Below are 19,899 nucleotides of genomic sequence, written 5' to 3' on the forward strand. Positions count from 1 at the left end.
AAGGCTCTAGAATCCAAATGTCAAGTCTTGGAAAATGTGGACTTGCAAAGTAGGAATCAGAAAAAACGGATTCCCTTCCCAGCCTATTTTCAACCGCAACTCAGTTACGATCACTTTGGGGGAAAAAAAAAAAATTTTTTTTTTTTTTAAAAAGGACAGCTTGATGTGTCACGTATGTTTCTCTGGAGGAGCCAAATTCCCACTTGCAAAGGCAATAATCCCCGCAGGGCTCCCGCCACATGCCCTGGCTGGAAAACCAATCCCACCCCCCTCGCCACACACGGACGCAGCCTAAAAAAGACAAAACATCACAAAACTTCCCCGAGCTTCTCAAACTCCAGCCCTGCAGCGAACACGGAAACCCACCGAAGACTCTCAGTTCCGCCCCAAAAGTCCTCAGGGGTCCCCGGGAAGGAGGCACGGGGAGCGGAGGGCGGAGGGCGGCGGCCCCGCGGCCCCGCGCCCGGGTCTCACCCCGGAGAGCGCCGCTGCGGGCCGCGGGGGAGGGGGCGAGGCCGGGCCCGCTCGGCGGTACCTGGAGCCGATGGTCGCCGGCCGCCGCTGCAGGCGCTCCTGGGCGGGCGGGGGCTTCGGAGGGGGCTCCCTCGCGCTCGCCCCTCGCGGTCCGCAATTTGGCCGCCGTCGCGGCTCGAACCGTTTTTAAATTTCCCTCTCTGGAGCTGTCCAGCTCAGAGCATGCGCAGTAGCCGTGCAGGGGCTTTTTTTTTTTTTTTTTTTTTCCCCCAAGGGTCAGTTACAGGGCAGGGTCAAGGGGATTGCAGCGGGTGTTTCCCAGCAGCCGCGAGCCTTGCACGCCCCGGGGCTCGGGGGGGGGGGCGGGGCGGGGCGCCGGGGTGGGGACACCCCTCCTCAAATTCTGCCCGCGGGGGCAGCCAGTGCGTGCCCGCGAGCCTGCGTTGAGGAGCGGTGGGAGGGTGATGCAGGCCAAAGAATTAAGTTGCCCAAGGATGCGCGGCGCCTTGAGACTCGCAATCCGGCACTTCCCCGGGGTGGGGCGGGGGCGGGGGCGGGGGCAAGGAGGTGCGGGGCCGGAGAGCTCTGCCGCCACCTCCCCTCTCCCCTAAGCGCGCGCCGGGCGGGGAGGCCGAGCCCCGGCCCCAGGTAGACGCGGATTCGGGCCACCTGTCCCTTTAAGAAAGTTGCGCCGGGGCTGGCGCGCGGCGGGCGGGAGCGCGGGCGGGAGCGCGGGCCCGGAGCCTGCACCTGCCGGCGCCGCGAGGGGGCGGAGTTGCAGCCCCGGGGGCCCGCGTGGGCCCGGAGTCCGCCCGGGGCGTGCGCGGCTGGGCGCTGCGGCCCGGGAGGCGGGGAGGCGGGGAGGCGCCGGGCCGTTGGGGGCCGCGGAGCCCGCCGGTGCGCCCGCGCTCGCGCCTTCCCCGCCGGCCGCCCGCGCCTCCCCCCGCCCCGCCCCGCCCCGCCCGGCGCCCGCCGCGGGAAAGGTGGCGCGGACCGCGGGCCGGGGGCGGGGCGGGGCGGGGCGGGCGGACAGACGTCCCGCAGCCCACTTCCAGGGCCGGGGCCGGGCTGATCCCCGGGGCGGTCCGCGGCTCCCGCGCCCTCACCCTCCAGCCCCCGTTGGACTCCTTTGCCATAGTGACGGCAGTGATCATCGTCACCCTTGATTCTCTTTTCCCTTAAGTATTTCTGCCCCCTCGTTTATTCTGCACGCCGGCCCCTGGGGAGACGGGATGGTCCCCTTCGTGCCGTCGGCGAACCCGAAGCTCTGAGCGGTCCCGGGTGGGCCGCGGAGGGGGGGGGGGCGCGGCCCGTCAGTGGCAGAGTCGGGATTCGAACCCAGAGCGATGCACCTGCCGGTGGACGCCGGGCTCAGGTCTGCGCCGCCCCGGCCGGACCAGGCCGGGCATCCGCTGCTTCTTGAATTTCTTGCGGCTGCCCTCGCGTTGCGGATCCGGATCCCGCGTCCCGGGTCCCGTGTCCGTACCCGCAGCGGGCCGCGCTCGCGTCCAGGAAGGAGCCAGGGCTTCTGGGGCTGGATGTACCTGGATTTCATTTCTCATTCAGGTGGGCTGTGACCTTGGCGCTGGTCCATGTCCTCCTGAATGGTTTTCTTTTAGCACCCGGGCGCCCTCACTCCTTTCTTCTCTGCCAAGAGTAAATAGATCAGCTTGCATTCTCTAGGGAGAAAAGTGGAGTTTACAGATGTTAGTTAAGGTCACACTCGTGAAACTCTGTTTTCATTTCTCTCCCACCGAGGTAGATTCCAATTTTGCATTTTGCTTGCTTATAAAAGTCGTCTACGTCGCTTTGAGGAGCCCTTAGAGACCTATAAATCGTGACCAATAATGAATTTGAAGGTTAAGTTGTGAGAATTCAAAGCATTTGAGTTTCTTTCTGTTAATCCTTAATGGAGTTATGTGTAAACGGAGGTGACTTCACCACCTCCTCTTGAGATAACAGCCCTTTTCACTAAGGCATAATTTTATATATCTTTAGAGAAGTTTGGAAAGTCTTCTGAAAGTTGATGGATTCGGTAAACTGCTTTTTAAATAAAAGGCATCCAGTCTGTGGGTTTTATAGACTCACACGCTATGGAAAAGACAAGCAGGGACCCTTCATTAAAAGACCAAAAAGTAAAGATTCAGGGTGCTCTGAGCAGTCCTCAAAACTCTCCTTTTCCTTCGAGAACCTGGCTTCTCTGCATGGACATTTGGCTGGGAACTGTGGCCATTTTACTAAAGAATTGACAGTTTGAGTTCTTAGCTTCAGGAATGCTTGGTGAAAATATTGCCAAAACCCTGTTGCGGGTATGCAGAAAAAAACCCAGGTAACTTAGCAGAAACCCTCCTTTTGTTACATTAATGCATTTTCCCCTTTTATAAGCATATGGTATTTCTCAAGCCTGTTGACTTATAAGATTCACCTGGAGTGAAATTAAAACCATAAAAGGGAAGAGCAGGGGAATCCTTGTTTAACAAGTAACCCACGTGATTCTTTGAAGTAAGTGTGGGCACCTGTAGTAGGTGCTAGGCCAGTCAGTGCCTTTCTTTCAATGAAAGAGCATGAAGTTCACCTGTGTCCATGGTGTTTGGGCTCCTTATCATTTGCTTCTGTGGGGGGAGAGTCTTAGATCAATCCTGACTTTGAAAACATACCTGCTTCCCTGCTAGGAGATTTCTAAAAGGCTCAACAGGGCCCCATTTCGCCAGACCTCTGATTTTTGCAGAAAAATCTGCAGGAGGGAACAGAAGCAACAGGCATCTGGCTTTTCTGCTTATTCTCTGGGTTGATGTACTGGAAAATGTCCTCATCTGGGCCTGTGTTTGAGAAGTTTTGATAGTTGAGCAGTAGAGTCGTTTGCCCAATCTGTGCGGAGCTGGGTGCCTATGGCTGTGTGCAAAATATTTGTTTATGACATTAATGACACGATTAAAACCAACTCGCTCATATCTGGGAAGACCAGTTCCTCCATGCAGTAGTAGAGTGTTTGTATTGAAGGATTAAAAACTATTAATTCACTTAGCAAGTTTCAAGCAGCTTTTGTTTGCTCAAGCAGCCTAATTTTTATTACGGGCCATGACCATTTCTTCTTTAATCCCTAAGTTTTTGACTTTCATTTTGCTTATTGTTCTGAGTTTCTGAGGGTAGGGAGGGAAAGGCAGCACGGTCAAGATTACATGACTTGTAGTAATAATCAGTTCTCTTTCTTCCACTGTACCCTGGCTGGTACAGCAAACCACAAAGCCTATCTATGAAGCAGAAATCTCAAGGTGGTTGTGTTGTTTTTTTTTTCTTATAAATGATTTCAACAAATCCTTGAAGCCACAGCATCCTGTGCTGTGTCTGGCACATAGTAGCCACGCTGGAGATTTACAGGCTTTAAAAAGTGTTTCTCTTGTCCATTGCTAAAGACTAGTTAGGTGGCATTTCCTAGCAGAAAGTTCTCAACAGGGAACACCTGGGTGGCTCAGTGGTTGAGTGTCTAGACGCCTTTGGCTCAGGGTGTGATCCCGGGGTCCTGGGATGGAGTCCCCCTGCAGGGAGCCTGCTTCTCCCTCTGCCTGTGTCTCTGCCTCTCTGTGAGTCTCTCATGAATAAATAAATAAAATCTTTAAAAAAATGTTCTCAACAGGAGACATACACAGTCTTTACTCATGCCGCTCTTAAAAGTAACTTGTAAATCTGATTTCCTAAGAGGTAGATTCCCTAGCACGGTTGAATGTCTGAACACAGCTTTCGAAGATGGAAGCACAGAATTTGTTGTTTTTCTGTGGGAGACCATGAAAATACACTGATCGTTGATCTCTTTTGCTCGTGTTAGCATGACTGATATGTGTATTATGGTTCTCTTTGGGAGCGCATTTGTCGAGGAACTGCCACTTATAATTGTTGTCCTACATCTTATTTAATAAAAGGACGTTAAACTCTCCGGTGTTTCCAGGAAGGGAGTACTATGATGTTCTTGTATCTCTGTGATCCCCTGCCCAGACCTAGTTCCACCACTGCCCTGTCCTACTCTTCAGAAAGGTGGTTAGCAACTTAAAAAAAAAAAAAAAAAAGAAAATCAGTCCATCAGTGTGACCAGCAGATGTGCACTGAGCAAGTCCTAGGAGCCTTCCTCAATGTTTTCTTGGTCCTGTCTTTTGCGATGTCATTTTGGTGGTGGTGGTAATATATCTAGGCATTCCGTTCTGAAAAAGTTTTTTTTCGACCAATTTTTTGGGGTGTCAAAAGAAAAACCAGAAGCCTTTCTGTGACTCCACAAAACAGAGGTATGAGCAGGTGGTAGGTTCAGGGGCTTATTTTAATCACTAGAAGGAAAAACTCTAACAAAGTGAGATTCCAGGCCCCTAATGGTAAAAACTGCCCCTACCCCAGCTGTTGATTCAGAAGTGGGGCGCAGGTGAAGGGGGATTCACCCATTGCCAGAATGCCACAGCATTCTACATTCCCTCCTTGAACTCCAATGCCAAGTCTGTCTACATAAATAGATTACTTTCAGGATGTGGATGATCAGGTCTCTGCTGCTTTAACAAGTTCTGTATTTACCTGTAGCTGTGATAATGACCACACTGAAACTATTGTGCAGTTACCTTTCTATTTGGCTTACATTTAAAATCACCCAACAAAAAATTTAGAGACTAAAATGGATTTTTAAAATTTTTATTTATTCATGAGAGACACAGAGAAAGAGGCAGAGACACAGAGGGAGAAGCAGGCTCCCTTTAGGGACCCTGATGTGGGACTTGATCCCAGGACTCTGGGATCATGATCTGAGCTGAAGGGAGATGCTCAACCACTGAGCCACCCAGGCATCCCAAAATGCAATTTTTTAAAAAGATTTTATTAGCAAGCAAGATAGCACAAGCAGGGGGGAGGGGCAGAGGGAAAGAGAGAAGCAGGCTCCCCACTGATCTACAGCAGGGCTCCATCCCAGAACCCTGGGATCATGACCTGAACTGAAGGTAGCTGCTTAACCTACTGAGCCACCCAGGCTCAGTTGTATAGAAACCCCTAAAACAGGTTTCTATAGTAAAAGTGTTTTTAAAAGCTGGACCATCTCTTGGCCAGTACTACTGATGACATTATTACAATGCAAACTACTACTCCTCTCAGCCCTCGAGAAAACTGAGATAGCTCCTGAATCAAGAAAAGACCTGTCACACTGATTGGCATCATCTTAACCTTAGGCATGTTTGATCTTGGGGAAAGTGAACAATCTCTGTGCTTATAACATAGCAATTCCACATGAGTTAGAGTATTTACCAGAGTATTTACCGAGAACTACCCATTCCCTGCAGACTGGCAATGTGGGGAAGGTACTCCAGGGGGAGGGCTTCTCGAGGCTCCAGCCTCAGTGCTGTCCCTCTCTTGCCCAGCCCTGGCTGCAGGGCTTTGATGGATCCCCCTCCCCTTCCTTCATGTTTCCATCTCTAGAGGAGGGTAACAACAGCCATTTTTCAGGGCTAAGAGAGCACACATGGCGTATAGTAGACGTTGCACGAACAAGAGTTGTGTTTCAGGTGGCTTTGTGTTCCTAGAGATACTTCTTGTTCGGTAGCTGCATTCTTCTGGAAAAAAAGGAAGCGGTTCAGTTGCTTTGGGGAACGGTCTCTAATTTTTTTTTTGGCTTTCATTTTATTTATTTATTCAACATTTTATTTAAATTCAATTTGCCAAGATGTAACACCCAGAGCTCATCTCATCAAGTGCCCTCCTTAGGCTGTCTCAAATTTTTAAAAGTGGAGTCTGAAAATAGCCATCCTCTGGTGATCTGAAAAGCTTGACCCAGCCTGATCCTGGCTTCCAGGGAGCAGTTACCTTATGCTCCCTCGCACAGTGCCATGGTCTATATGAAGATATCTTCAAGGTCCTTGCCTTCTGCCCCGATCCATAATCTTAACCAATCTAAGCTCTTACCTTCATCCCATGAGGAAATTCCCACCACCCCCCTCATCCCCCCACCGCTCCCCCTGCCCAGGCAATCACCATTTGGGGAAAGCTGTATTATCCCTAAATTCCAGATTCATCTGGCCACTTGGTGGTTCTTGTTGTATTTTCTGATCATGCTCTCGTCCTATTGCTGCGGCCTCTAGATCTATATTATGGATGCAGTTAACATACAACTCCACATCTATCACTCCATGTACCATTTTCTTTGTCTTTTTCCTTTGGCTTCTATCAGAGATCCTGAACTAGTGGTATGCAAGCCCCATTTAGCCATGGATAGGCTTTGTTTGGCTCACAGATTTAACCCTTGAATTAGAAGCCAGCATTTAAAAATCCTTCAAGCTGGGATTTTCAGCTTTCTTGAGAAATCACAAAAGTTGGCCACACTAGACCAACAATCCCACAAGGTAGCCATCAGCTGGGACTGAACGTAGCTATTCCCAGCTACAAGGATGGTCCTGTGCTCTTCAATTTGCCACAGGCCTAACCACTCCTTAGTGTTCAATCCTAATGCCTAGGTCTTGGCTGTTTGTCTTTGAATGTGTTTTTTTGTTTTGTTTTTCTTGGAGTAAAGACAAAAACTATGTGCATGCATGCATGTGCACACATGCACTCATGTTGCTATTAATATCTGAGAAGGATTATCAGTGGGTAATAAAAATAATCTACCCTTTTAGTGCAACTTCCACAGCTCTGCAATGTGCTTTGAACATCCAGCTCAGTCCTTGCAATGCTGTGAGGTGGGTGTTACTGCACCCATAGGAGAGATGAGGTGATCACTCTGATTTGTCTTCCTTGGTCTATTCCATCCAGTGTCAGGGGATGGGGAAGAAGTTGTTCCTAGGATTCCCCCCCCACCCCATCCCTTGTACTTTCCCACACCAAATGATTTCTCTTGGACTGGGCCTTTTAGGCACCTCTTATCAGGATGTGTGGCTTGGGACAAGGCAGGTCCCATTGGTAAGGATGCAGCTATGTGTCAGGGAATTGCTATTCCTCACACTGGCCCTAAAGGCCACACACTCAGTTTACAGGCTAAATTAAAATAAATGGAGTTGAGCATACTGGGCAGCACAATGTTCAGACTACTTTATAATTCTGTTAAATAACTGGATCTAGCCTCTCAACCATCTATCTGATCCATAAGGAAACATTTGAAAAGTGTAGGAAAAATGATTTTGCTATATTGTTTTAATCTAATGGAAAGGCTTTATTAGTAAAATAGTTGAAAATATCTGATATCCTCACTTTGGTTAAACTTATTTCAAATACTAATTTAGGGGGTGATATATTTTGAAATGGATAGTTACAACATTTGGAATAATAGCTTTTGTGTAATTAAGACTTGGGAGGGAAGCATGCATTTCTTTTTTTTTTTTTTAATTTTTTTTTTATTTATGATAGTCACAGAGAGAGAGAGAGAGAGGCAGAGACATAGGCAGAGGGAGAAGCAGGCTCCATGCACCGGGAGCCTGATGTGGGATTCGATCCCGGGTCTCCAGGATCGCGCCCTGGGCCAAAGGCAAGCGCCAAACCACTGCGCCACCCAGGGATCCCGAAGCATGCATTTCTAAAAAGAATACTCTGCTTGCTTCAAGCAGCTCTTTTTAATATTGCAGACTGGTTGCGGGGGGGGATCTTCCTGTGGGCACAAAAAAGATCTTTAATAGTTCATTGTTCAACAGAGAATCCAAACTCCAATTTTTTCAGTGCAAGTGGCTTTCTCCTCAAAACACCAAACAACCCTGAATGGTTTTAAAAGACGGTTCAGGGTAACTCCTATCACCATTTCATATTAAGTCCTGCTCCCCAGTAACAAAAAGCAGCATGCTCACTGACTAAAAGCCCCTTCCCAAGGCTCTGGACTGTTGTTCTTTTTCGCCCTTGTATTTTTTTTTTTCATATCTCTCCCCACTTGTGTCTAAAGTGAAGTGATTGTAAAACAGAATGGCACATAAACTTGTTCAAATATAGCACTTTGTGGACACTCTCTGCTTTTTATTGGAAGGCAACAATCCCGGCTGTTTGTTTTAGAAATGGTAATGTTGTATCATTGTAACAAATTATACTTAAAAATCATTTAGTGTGAAATTGCAGATTAATCCCATAGGGATGGGGTATTAACAATCATCCAGCCCTTTGGAGCATACAGATGGTGAATCTGGGATTTACAATAGGAACAATCACTGATTACATGCATGGGTGTAACGGACAAAAAGGCCTCCACAACTTCAGCGTGGAGAATTCGGTGGAGGTCCTAGCGCCTGACTTGTTTGGGACTCTCGGTTCCGAGGGAAGAGCTTCATCACCTACCCGATGTGACATTCTGTGGTGCGTCCTGTGTGTGCTTGGAAACCTACCGAGGGTTGTCGCACTGTGCTTAGCTTCAACCCTTCTAAATTCCATTAGAATTTGTTGAAGGAGCAATTTCACAGTGGGATGTACAATGGGAATTTGGCAGATGTGCCCAGCCAACAGAGCTCATTATCAAAACCAGTACCCGCTGTTCGCTAATCACCAGGAAGAAAGTTGTCGTGCGCGTGGACTGGGGGCCGGGGAGGGCTCAGCACTTCAGAAATGAATCTGTACCCGAAATGGAAAAGGCCCCTAAGTACAACACCCCTGATTTTGAAACTCCTTTGGCAGAGCTCCAGACTGGGAACCCCATGGCATGCAGGATAAGGAAAGGGGGTACTTGGACATGCAGTCCTGAGTACAGAACATGTTATAGTAAGTGACCAGCCAGCATGTGCTTGGGACTCTGACCTGATTCAGCAAGTGACAGTGAGTTCTTCTAAATTATATACTTAAAAATAACTCCTTAAAATTTTTTTAAAAAAGATTTTATTCATTCATTCATGAGAGACACAGAGAGAGGGGGGCAGAAACACAGGCAGAGGGAGTAGCAGGCTCCATGCAGGGATCCGACCGACGTGGGACTCGATCCCAGATCTCCAGGATCACGCCCTGGACTGGAGGCAGGCACTAAACTGCTGAGCCACCAGGGCTGCCCCAACTCCTTAAAATTTAAAAATCAGAATAGCCATTTCAATGTCAATTTAGATTCATATGCTACTTCTATATATACCCAAATAAGTCCCCTCCGCCACTTCTGCTTTGATTTCAGAGGTAAAGCTAAGAAATTAAAAAAAAAAAAAAAAGCTGGGGGTGGGGGGAGAGCAAGTTGTCTCAGAAACAAATGAAACGCTAGAATGCTTAAAAGAATTTAATAAAATTCTTTTGGCTTTTTAGAGCTTGTTTCTCAAAAACCCTTCATTGCAAGTGAACATTTTATTCCAAATATTCTTTATACAGGCATTGTTTTGTTAACAGTGCTCAGAGTAAAATGGGAGTACAAGTGGGTGTTGTCTTTGGGGAAATTGTTTTTGCTTTTAGGCAAATGTACCCCACACTGGTTTTATTGCTTTTCCTGAACCCAGGGATTTGTAACCCTGATGGGCCAGCTTAGTGATAATGACCATGTCCACTCTATCAGACCAATTAATTACCCTCCCAGATGGTTTTACAGCTCCATCTTGAGGGGACGCTTGTAAGCTTCTCAGGATTATTCTAGAGGTGCTTTGCAACTGGTCCTTATTTTAGTCCTGCCTTATAGGAGTTGGTTTGGAGACCAGATTGTGCAGAATGATCACTGTGGCCTTTATTATCATAGTAGTAACATGGAGGCAAGGCTCATTCCTTGGAAGAAGTCTGTCTGTTTTATCAGCTTTGAAACCCTTTATAGCATCAGATGTAAAATATGTAGTTGGTGAGACAAAGTAAGGATCAGCTGGGCACCCAGGTAGCTCTCAGTAGGTTAATCAACTGACTCGATTTTGGCTCAGGTCATGATCGCAGGATCATGAGATTGAGCCCTGCATCAGCTCCAGCATGGAGCCTGCTTAAGATTCTCTCTCTGGGGGATCCCTGGGTGGCTGAGCGGTTTCGCGTCTGCCTTTGGCCCAGGGCGCAATCCTGGAGTCCCGGGATCAAGTCCCACGCTGGGCTCCCGGCATGGGCCTGCTTACTCCTCCTCCTGTGTCTCTGCCTCTCTCTCTCTATGTCTATTATGAATAAATAAATCTTTAAAAAAATTCTCTCTCTGCCTTCAGTTCCCATGCTTCATGTGCTTTCTCTCTCTCCCTCTGCTCTCTCCTTCTCTTTCTTTCTCTCTTAAAAGGAAGGATTGGCAAAAGCTGAAAAACTTTGATTTTAATTGACAGTATAAGCTAAATATCCATGAGTACATTCTGGTATAAATGATGGATAAATCTACAAGAGACAAATATTCCTTTCAGAAGAATCCCACAAATACTATATGTAGACAACCTCCATCTTCTGGAAAGGGAGCATGATTCCACTCTCTCCCTTTCCCTGTTGAACTTATCTTAGTGACCTCCCTCCAATTTACAGCATTTAGAGAGGGAAACATAGTAACTTGACAGTGGAGTGGCCTGGCACCTATGACCTCTACCAAGTGATGAAGCTTAGTGTGAGCAGTGATGGCCTGGGGATCCCATGCACCCCCTGATAGGATGGGATGGGATGAGAAGGCACAGAGGCACTCCACCTCCGGGGTAGTCTTCCTAAAAAAATCTGAAACTTCAGTCTGCTCATGAAGAGAACATTAGAAAAACCAAAATTGAGACTCATTCTACAAAATACCAGATCAGTACCCTTCAAAATGGTCATGGTCCTGAAAAACAACAAAAGTATAAGAAACTGTCCCCGACCAAAGGGGACTGGGTAGGACATGGTAACTAATGCTGTGTAGGACACTGGGTTGGATCCTAGAAGAAGAATATAGTGGAAAAACCACTAAAATCTGAGTCAATTCTGGGGTCTATTTATAGAAATGTACCACTATTGCTGTGACAAATATACCATTGTAATGTGAAATGACAATGGGGGAACTAGGAGAGGGATATATGGGAGGTCTCTGTATAATCTTTGCAATTTTTCTATAAACCTAAAATCCTTCCAAAACCATTCATTTAAAATCAAGTAAATGAAACCACTATGTTTGTAGCAGTATAATTTCCAATAGTCAAGAGGTGGATGCAATCCAAGTCCCCAACAGTGGAGAAGTGGGTAAATTTGGTTACACAAAGGGCCATTCGGCCTTAAAAGACGAAGAAAATTCTGACATGTGCTACATGGAAAAACTTTGCATTATACTAAATGAAATAAGCCATTAGGATTCCTTTTCTATGTGATACTCAGGATAATCAATAGAGACAGAAAGTAGAATGGTGGTTGCTATTGTTTAATGAGTATAGAATTTCTGTTTTAAAAGATGGAAAAGTTCTGAAGATCTGTTTCGCAATGATGCAAATGTCCTTAGCACTATCAAATTGGACATATGGCAAATTTTATGTTCTATTTTTACTTCAATTAGGGTAGTTTTTTTTTTTTTGAAAAATCAAGGAAATGCATGACAGTTGTACAAATTAGGAAAGCCTTTGTTTACCATAAAAAATGCCTCTGATTGGGTTCACAGCTTTGGTACTATTGACAATTGTGCTTAATAATTTTTTTAAATAATACATTTATTTTTTATTGGTATTCAATTTGCCAACATACAGAATAACACCCAGTGCTCATCCTGTCAAGTGCCCCCCTCAGTGCCCGCCACCCAGTCACCCCCCACCCCCGCCCTCCTCCCCTTCCACCACCCCTAGTTCGTTTCCCAGAGTTAGGAGTCTTCCATGTTCTGTGTCCCTTTCTGATATTTCCTACCCTTCTTCTCCCTTAATGATTTTTTTTTAAAGATTTTATTTATGAGAGAGCTCAGGCAGTGAGAGGAACAGAAGAGGGACAAGCTGACTCTGATCTGATTGCAGAGCCCAGTGCAGAGCTTGATTCCACAACCCTGAGATTATGACCTAAACTGAAACCAAAAGTCAGAAATTTAATCAACTGAGCCACCAAGGCACCCCTTGATGATTCTTTAGGGTGGGGAAGCTGTCCTGTGCGTTGTAGGATGTTTAGCAGCATCCCTGGCCTCTACCCACCAGATGCCAATAGTACTCCTTCCCCTATCATGACGACCAAAAATATTCTCAGACATAAATATCCCCTGGGGTGCAGGGAGAAAGTTGCCTTGGCCAAGAACCATTGGTCTATTGAAAGGTGAGGGAGGAAAGGAAACCAATTTATTTTTTTATTTATGATAGTTACACAGAGAGAGAGAGAGAGAGAGAGAGAGAGGCAAAGACATAGGCAGAGGGAGAAGCAGGCTCCATGCACCGGGAGCCCGACATGGGATTCGATCCTGGGTCTTCAGGATCGTGCCCTGGGCCAAAGGCAGGCACCAAACCGCTGTGCCACCCAGGGATCCCCAGGAAACCGATTTTAAAAATTGTCTAGACCTTCACTGTCCAAAATGGTAATCCCTAGCCAAATGAGGCTATTAAAATTAAACAATTATAATTAAAGTTTCAGTTTACTGAAACTCACATGTGGCACAAGCTACCTACCAATTGGAGACCACATAAAGAGATCATTACCATCATCTAGAAAGCTCTATTGACAACACAATTTAGATGTTTAGTCGCTGTATTTCTCCTCTCACCCGTTTGGTGTGTGTATTCCTTTTATAAAGTCCTTTCCAGGCTATCAATGTGTGTGATGTTGATAGTGAACGACAGAGCAGACCTGCCATTAGCCAGACCAGTAACTGTTAACAAAGCTGCCCCTTGTTACTGGCTCACAACTGCTCTAGTCAGAAAAAAAAGGGGGAGTGGGGGGGAGACCAAAAGCAAACAATTTTGAGTTGAGCTTACCTACCTGTTAGTGATCCCAGCAAACACCTCTCAGAGCTCCTTTGTTTTGTCTCTTAAAAATCTAACAGCACCTATCAGCTGAAAATAATCCTGGTTTGCAATTTCTCCCAATTCTGGCCATCTTGGTGTATTCTCCGCACAGCTGGATCTAAGTTGCAGCTGGATCTAAGGAGCAGACAGGCAGATGGAAGCCAAGGTCTGTTTGGTCATGAAGATGAAGGGGGAAGGATCATACACGATCCTTCACATTCTGTAAGCACATTGAGAGAGTTTGTCTTCTCTTAGATAATAAAAAACCAGCTGTTAATACTCAAACACACCTTTAGTTCTCAGAATCAGGAAATGCAGACTTCCTCCTCCTCCTCTTTCCCAAGACCTCTTGTCACGAAAATACACACGGTAGCATTAGGCTGGGTCTGTCAGTAAGAGAATACTTCTGTGGGATCTGGCACTTGGCAAGATCCCTGTGTGGTCAGAGTATGGGGGGGGGGGGCAGTTGACTCTACAAAAAAAATTTTCTCTTTTGGTTGTCAGGGATGGGATGAAGTTATTCTCTTATGCTCTATATCATTCCTTGTTGATGTTTTAAAACTCAAATGTTAAATCACTGTCACCTTATTTATCAGATTTTGGAAAGGATTGGGCTCCTGGTAGGAGAGGGGCATGAAGGAGTAGGGTATGGTGTAAGGTGTTTGTATACCTTTGGCTGATATTTTTTTTTTAAGTAACAAATTAGGATTTTTAAAAAAATACGTTAAGTATACAACATGATAAGGTTCCAGGGTGGCTAAGCAGTTGCTCATCTGCCTTTGGCTCAGATCATGATCCTGGGGTCCTGGGATAGAGTCCTATATCGGGCTCCCCACAGGGAGCCTGCTTCTCCCTCTGCTTATGTCTCTGCCTCTCTCTCTATGTCTTTCATGAATAAATAAATAAATAAAATATTTTAAAAAAGTATACAACATTAGTGACAAAAAACAAGAAATAAATAGAAATTAGCCAGCCTTGAAGATAATATGCTAAGTGAAGTAAGCCAGTCACAGAAGAACAAATACTTCATAGTTTTACTTAAATAGTCAAACTTGGACAGATGAAAAGATGGTGGTTGCCAGGGAGTAGGGGAAGGGCACATGGGGACTTGATTCAACAGATGTAAAGGTTGAATTATTTACGTAAGTTCTACAGATTGGTACAACATGGTGCTGTAGTTATCTGTTAAGAGAGTGGAACTCATGTTAGAGATGTACATAAAACAATAAAACAATAAAAGTAAATTTTATAGGCTAACAGAAAAAATTAGCCAAAGAATACAAATCATTGAGTTTTTTCTAGTTTGAAATATAATTAACAATATTATAAAATATTTAAGTGTACCTGATGATTTGACACACCTATACATGGTGAAAGGGTTCCTTCAAGTTAATTAACCTGTCCATCACCTCACATATTTTTTATATGTGCAAGAACATTTAAGTTGCACTCTCAGCAAACTTTAATTGTATGATCGTGTTACCAACTATAGTCACCATGTTTTACTTTAGATCCTCAGATCTTATTTATTTTATAACTGAAAGTTTGTACCTTTTTGACCAAGCCCTCTGTATTCCACCCTCCTCCAGTCCCTGGCAACTACTTTTCTACTGTTTCATTGAGTCTGACTCTTCTAGATTCCACATAGAAGTGATACCATGCCTTATTTGTCTTTCTCCAGCTTATTGCACTTAGTATAACATCTTCCAGGTCCATCCATGTTGTTGCAAATCCCAGGGTTTCCTTCTTTTCTGAAACTGAATGACATTCCATTGTGTGTATGCATACACACACACACACACACACACACACACACACACACCCGTGTCTTCTTTATCCATTCATCCACTGACAGACACTTAGATTGTTTCCATACCTTGGCTATTGTGAATAATGACACCGTGAACATGGGAGTCTAGGAATCTCTTCAAGATTGTGATTTTGTTTCCTTCAGATGCATACCCAGGAGTGGGCTTGCTCGATCGTATGGTAGTAGTTCTATTACATTCCTGAGGAGACTTCATACTATTTTCCACAGTGGCTACACCAATTTACATTCTCGCCAGCAGTGTATGAGGTTCCATTCTCTCCAGATCCTCATCAACCTTTGTTATTCCTTGTCTTTATTGATAATAGACATCCCTACCGGTATGAGGTGATCTCACTGTGGTTTTGGTTTGCATTTCTCTGATGACCAATCATGTTGAACTTCTTTTCATCTGTCTGTTGACCATTTGTACGTCTTTGGAAAAGTGACTATATAAATCCTTTGCCCAATTTTCATTGGGCTTTTTTGCTGTTGAGTTGTATGGATTCCTTGGATATTTCAGATATGAATTCCTTATCAGATATATGGTTTACAAGTATTTTCTCCCATTCTCGTTTCTTTTTGCTCTTGTTGCCGTGCTTTTGGTGTCAAATCAAAGATTTGCTAAGACCAATATCAGGGAGCTGATCCTCTGTTTTCTTTTAGTTTTATGGTTTTTGTGTCTTTAATCTATTTTTAGTTGATTTTTGTGTATGGCGTAAGACAGTGGTCCAGTTTGTTTTGCACGTAGCTGTCCAGTTTTCCCAATACTGCTTATTAAAGAGAGTATCCTTTCCCTATTATATATTCTTGGCTCTATTGTTGTATATTAATCGGCCCCTTTTTCTTTTTTCAATATTTATTTATTTATTTGTTTATTTATTTATTTTAGACATAGAGAAAGAGAGAGAGAGAGAGAGAGAGAGAGAGAGAGGCAGAGACACACAGGAGGAGGGAGAAGCAGGCTCCATGCCAGGAGCCTGACGTAGGACTTGATCCCGGGACTCCAGGATCGCACCTTGGGCCAAAGGCAGGCGCCAAACCGCTGAGCCACCCAGGGATCCTCCTGGCCCCTTTTTCATAAATTAATATACATATAGTTTATTTCTGGGCTCTCTGTTCCATTGATCTGTGTCTATTTTCATGCTAATACTGTGCTGTTTCGTTTACTAGAGCTTTGTAATGTAGTTTGAAATCTGGAAATGTGATGCCCCTGACTTTTTTGTTTCTCAATATTACCTTGGCTATTCGGGGTCTTTTGTGGTTCATACAATTTTTTAAAATATTTTATTTATTTATTTTAGAGAGTAAGAGAGAGCACAGTCAGGGGGAGGAGCAGAGGAAGAGGGACAAGTGGACTCTGTACTAAGTGTGGAGTCCAATGCAGGGCTCAATCCTGGGACCCTGAGATCAAGACGTGAGCCTAAATCAAGAGTTGGATACTTTGCTGACTAAGCCACTCAGGTGCCCTGGTTTATACAAATTTTAGGATTTTTTCATATCTGTGAAAAATGGCATTGGAATTTTGATACAGATTGTATTGAATCTATAGATTCCTTTAGGTAATATGGACATTTTAAATAATCTAATCCATGAATGTGGAATATCTTTCCACTTATTAGTGTTCAACTCCTTTCAATATCTTTTTTAAAAAAAGATTTATTTATTTATTCATGAGAGACACACACAGAGAGAGAGAGAGAGAGAGAGAGAGGCAGAGGGAGAAGCAAGCTCCCTACAGGCAGCTCAATTCAGGACTTAATCCCGGATCCTGGGATCACACCCTGAGCCAAAGACAGATGCTCAACCACTGAGCCACCCAAGCGTCCCTTCTTTCAATATCTTAAAGTTTTCAGTGTATAGATCTTTTACCTCCTTGGTTAAACTTATAAGTATTTTATTCTATTGATGGTACTGTAAGTTGAATTGTTTTCTTAATTTTTCTTTTAGTTCATTGTTGCCAAGGAGTTTTATGGAGAAAGGCTCTTAAAGGTCTGGAAGGAAAACAGGAATAAATATAGAGATTTTTCATGGATGAGATCATTTTTATGGTGGTAAATATATATAAAATGTACTGTCTTAACCATTTTTAAGTATATAGTTATGTAGCATTCAGTATATTTACAGTGTTGTGCAACTATCACCATCATTCATCTCCAAAACTTAATCATTTTCTCAAACTGAAACTCTGTCCCCATCAAACACTAACTCCCATTCCCTATCTCCCCAGCCCCTGGTGAGCACCATTCTTTCTGTATGTATTTTTTTTAAAGATTTTATTTATTTATTCATGAGAGACAGAGAGAGAGAGAGAGAGAGGCAGAGACACAGGCAGAGGGAGAAGCAGGCTCCATGCAGGAAGCCTGACGTGGGACTTGATCCAGGGTCTCCAGGATCAGGCCCTGGACTGAAGGTGGCGCTAAACCGCTGAACCACCCAGCCTGCCCTGTATGCATTTTACTACTCCAGGTATCACCTATAAGGGGGATCATTCAGGATTTGTCCATTTACAACTTATTTTTCTTAGCATGATGTCTTCAAGATCCATCCACATAATAGCATATGTCAGAATTTTCTTCCGTTTTTAAGGCTGAATAATGTCCCACTGCACACGTATGTAGATGTATATGAAGTTATGCTATTATCTGTGTACACATACATACACATACCGCATTTTATTTATCTGTTGATAGACACTTGGGTTATTTCTACCTTTTGGCTATTGCAAATAATGTTGTTATGAATATGGGCGTATAAATATCTGTTTGAGTACCTGTTTTCAATTCTTTGGAGTATATCCTACCCCTAGGTAGGAGGGGAATCGCTGGAGCATATGGCAGGGAGACTGTTCTTTAAGGTCTGTTCTAGTATGCTTAGGCTGCCATCAGAAAACACTATAAACTGAGTGGCTTACATGACAAACTTTTAATTTTCACAGTTCTGGAGGCAGGGAAGTCTAATCAGGGTGTTACGAGAATTGGTTCTTGGTGAAGGCTTTTGCAGAGGGTCATCTTGCTGTGTGCTCACGTGGCCTTTCTTTCTTGCTCTTTTTTTTTTTTAATTTTTTTTAATTTAAAAAAATTTTTTTTTTCTTTCTTGCTCTTATAAGCACACCAATCCCATCATGGGTGTTCCACTCTGGTGACCTCTTCTAAGCCCAGTTACCTCTCAAAAAGGCTCTACCTCCAAATATCACCACACTGGGAATTAGGGCTTCAACATAGAAATTTGAGGAGGATACAAACGTGATCCATAATAGAATCCTAGATTTTTATCCTAAATCTTTTACAAATCTCCTTTTTACTCATTTAATGGAAATTAATCCCTGGGCCACATTCTCTTTGTAAGACGTATTAAGGACTGTCTGCGTACTTGAATTTCATCAGTTTGCTTGGTGTTGAAATGAATTACTTAAATACAACAGCAAGTTTGATTAGGTACAAGTAGGTTTGGGAACAAATACAGGTGGACCCTTAAGCATTCAGTTCAACCTGTGGGGATAGAAGCAGGAAGCCCTGTTTCTCAAACTTTACAATACATGTGGGTCACCTGGAGATCTTATTAAAAGGCAAGTTCTGATTTAGTAAGTCTAGGATGAGGCCTGAGATTGTACAGTTCTGTGTGCTCCCAGTTGCTGCGGCTGCTGCTGGTTCCCAGACCTTATGGTAGCAAGGGTCTAGAAGGTCTCTTGCTGCTTTTGAGAATTCAGCAGAGGTGGGTATCCTCCGTGTGTTCATCAGGGTTGGGAAAGCAGTGGCTAATTTTGGAATTCAGTTGATGGAGGTCAGGTAAGAGTATATTTGTCATGGTTTTTTGTTATTACTGGGGAGTAATACGCCACCCCAAAATTAGTGGCATATAACATCCACCCTTTCTTGTTCTCACTGATCCTGTGGGTAATGAATCCCAGCTGGTCTTGTCTTTGCTTCTTGATGTCTGGGTCCTCAGCTGGGAAGACTGGAGGGTTGGGGCTGGAAGTGACTTGACAGCTGGGCTCAAAGTATCTGAAGATTCACTCACTCTCAAGTCTGGCCCCTTGATGGAGTGGACTTAAGGACAAGAACCTGCCAGCCAGAGGGCCTGTGTGAGGCACATAGTGGGGCTTCCTCACAGCATGGCAGCATTGGGGCAGCCAGATGCCGATGGCAACTGTGGCTTTGACCTAGCCCAGAAGCCACCGGTGTCTCTTCTGCCACATTCTGTTGGTTACAAGTGAGTCACAAGCCCATCTGAATTCAAGAGAGGGGATTAAACTCCATCTTTTATAGAGGAATGGAAAGATCTAGAGCAGATGGAATGGGACATCTTGTGATGGCCATTTTTAGAAAGAAAATCCAGTCTGCCAAACTTCTTTTTAAAACCTTTTTTTTTCCTCTTCTAGATTAAGGTGTTTTTGACAAAGTACAACACCTTTTCAGTACGTCTCTTTGGTATTAAAGTTGTCATTTTCTTAGAGGTTAAAATCTTACTCAAGGGGATGCCTGGGTGACTCAGGGGTTGAGCGCCTGCCTTCGGCCCAGGGCGTGATCCTGGGGTCCTGGAATAGAGTCCCACATCGGGCTCTCTGCATGGAGCCTGCTTCTCCCTCTGCCTGTGTCTCTGCCGCATGCTCCCGGTGTCTCTCAGGAATAAATAAATAAAATCTTAAAAAAAAAAATCTTACTCAGGACCCAGGAGTGGGGATGATGGATTCTCACTGAAGTCTTTCCAAATGTATCATCCTGAGCACCTTGGTTCTCCTCCTTTCAGGCTTTCACAAGTTGCTTCCTTGAAAACTACTCTTCATTCTTATGTCATGGGCCTGTCCAGACAGGACCTCAGAGACAGAGAATTGCTATCAACTTGCAGTGG

This window comes from Vulpes lagopus, chromosome 14, assembly GCF_018345385.1.
Source record: "Vulpes lagopus strain Blue_001 chromosome 14, ASM1834538v1, whole genome shotgun sequence".
In the NCBI taxonomy this organism is placed as follows: domain Eukaryota; kingdom Metazoa; phylum Chordata; class Mammalia; order Carnivora; family Canidae; genus Vulpes; species Vulpes lagopus.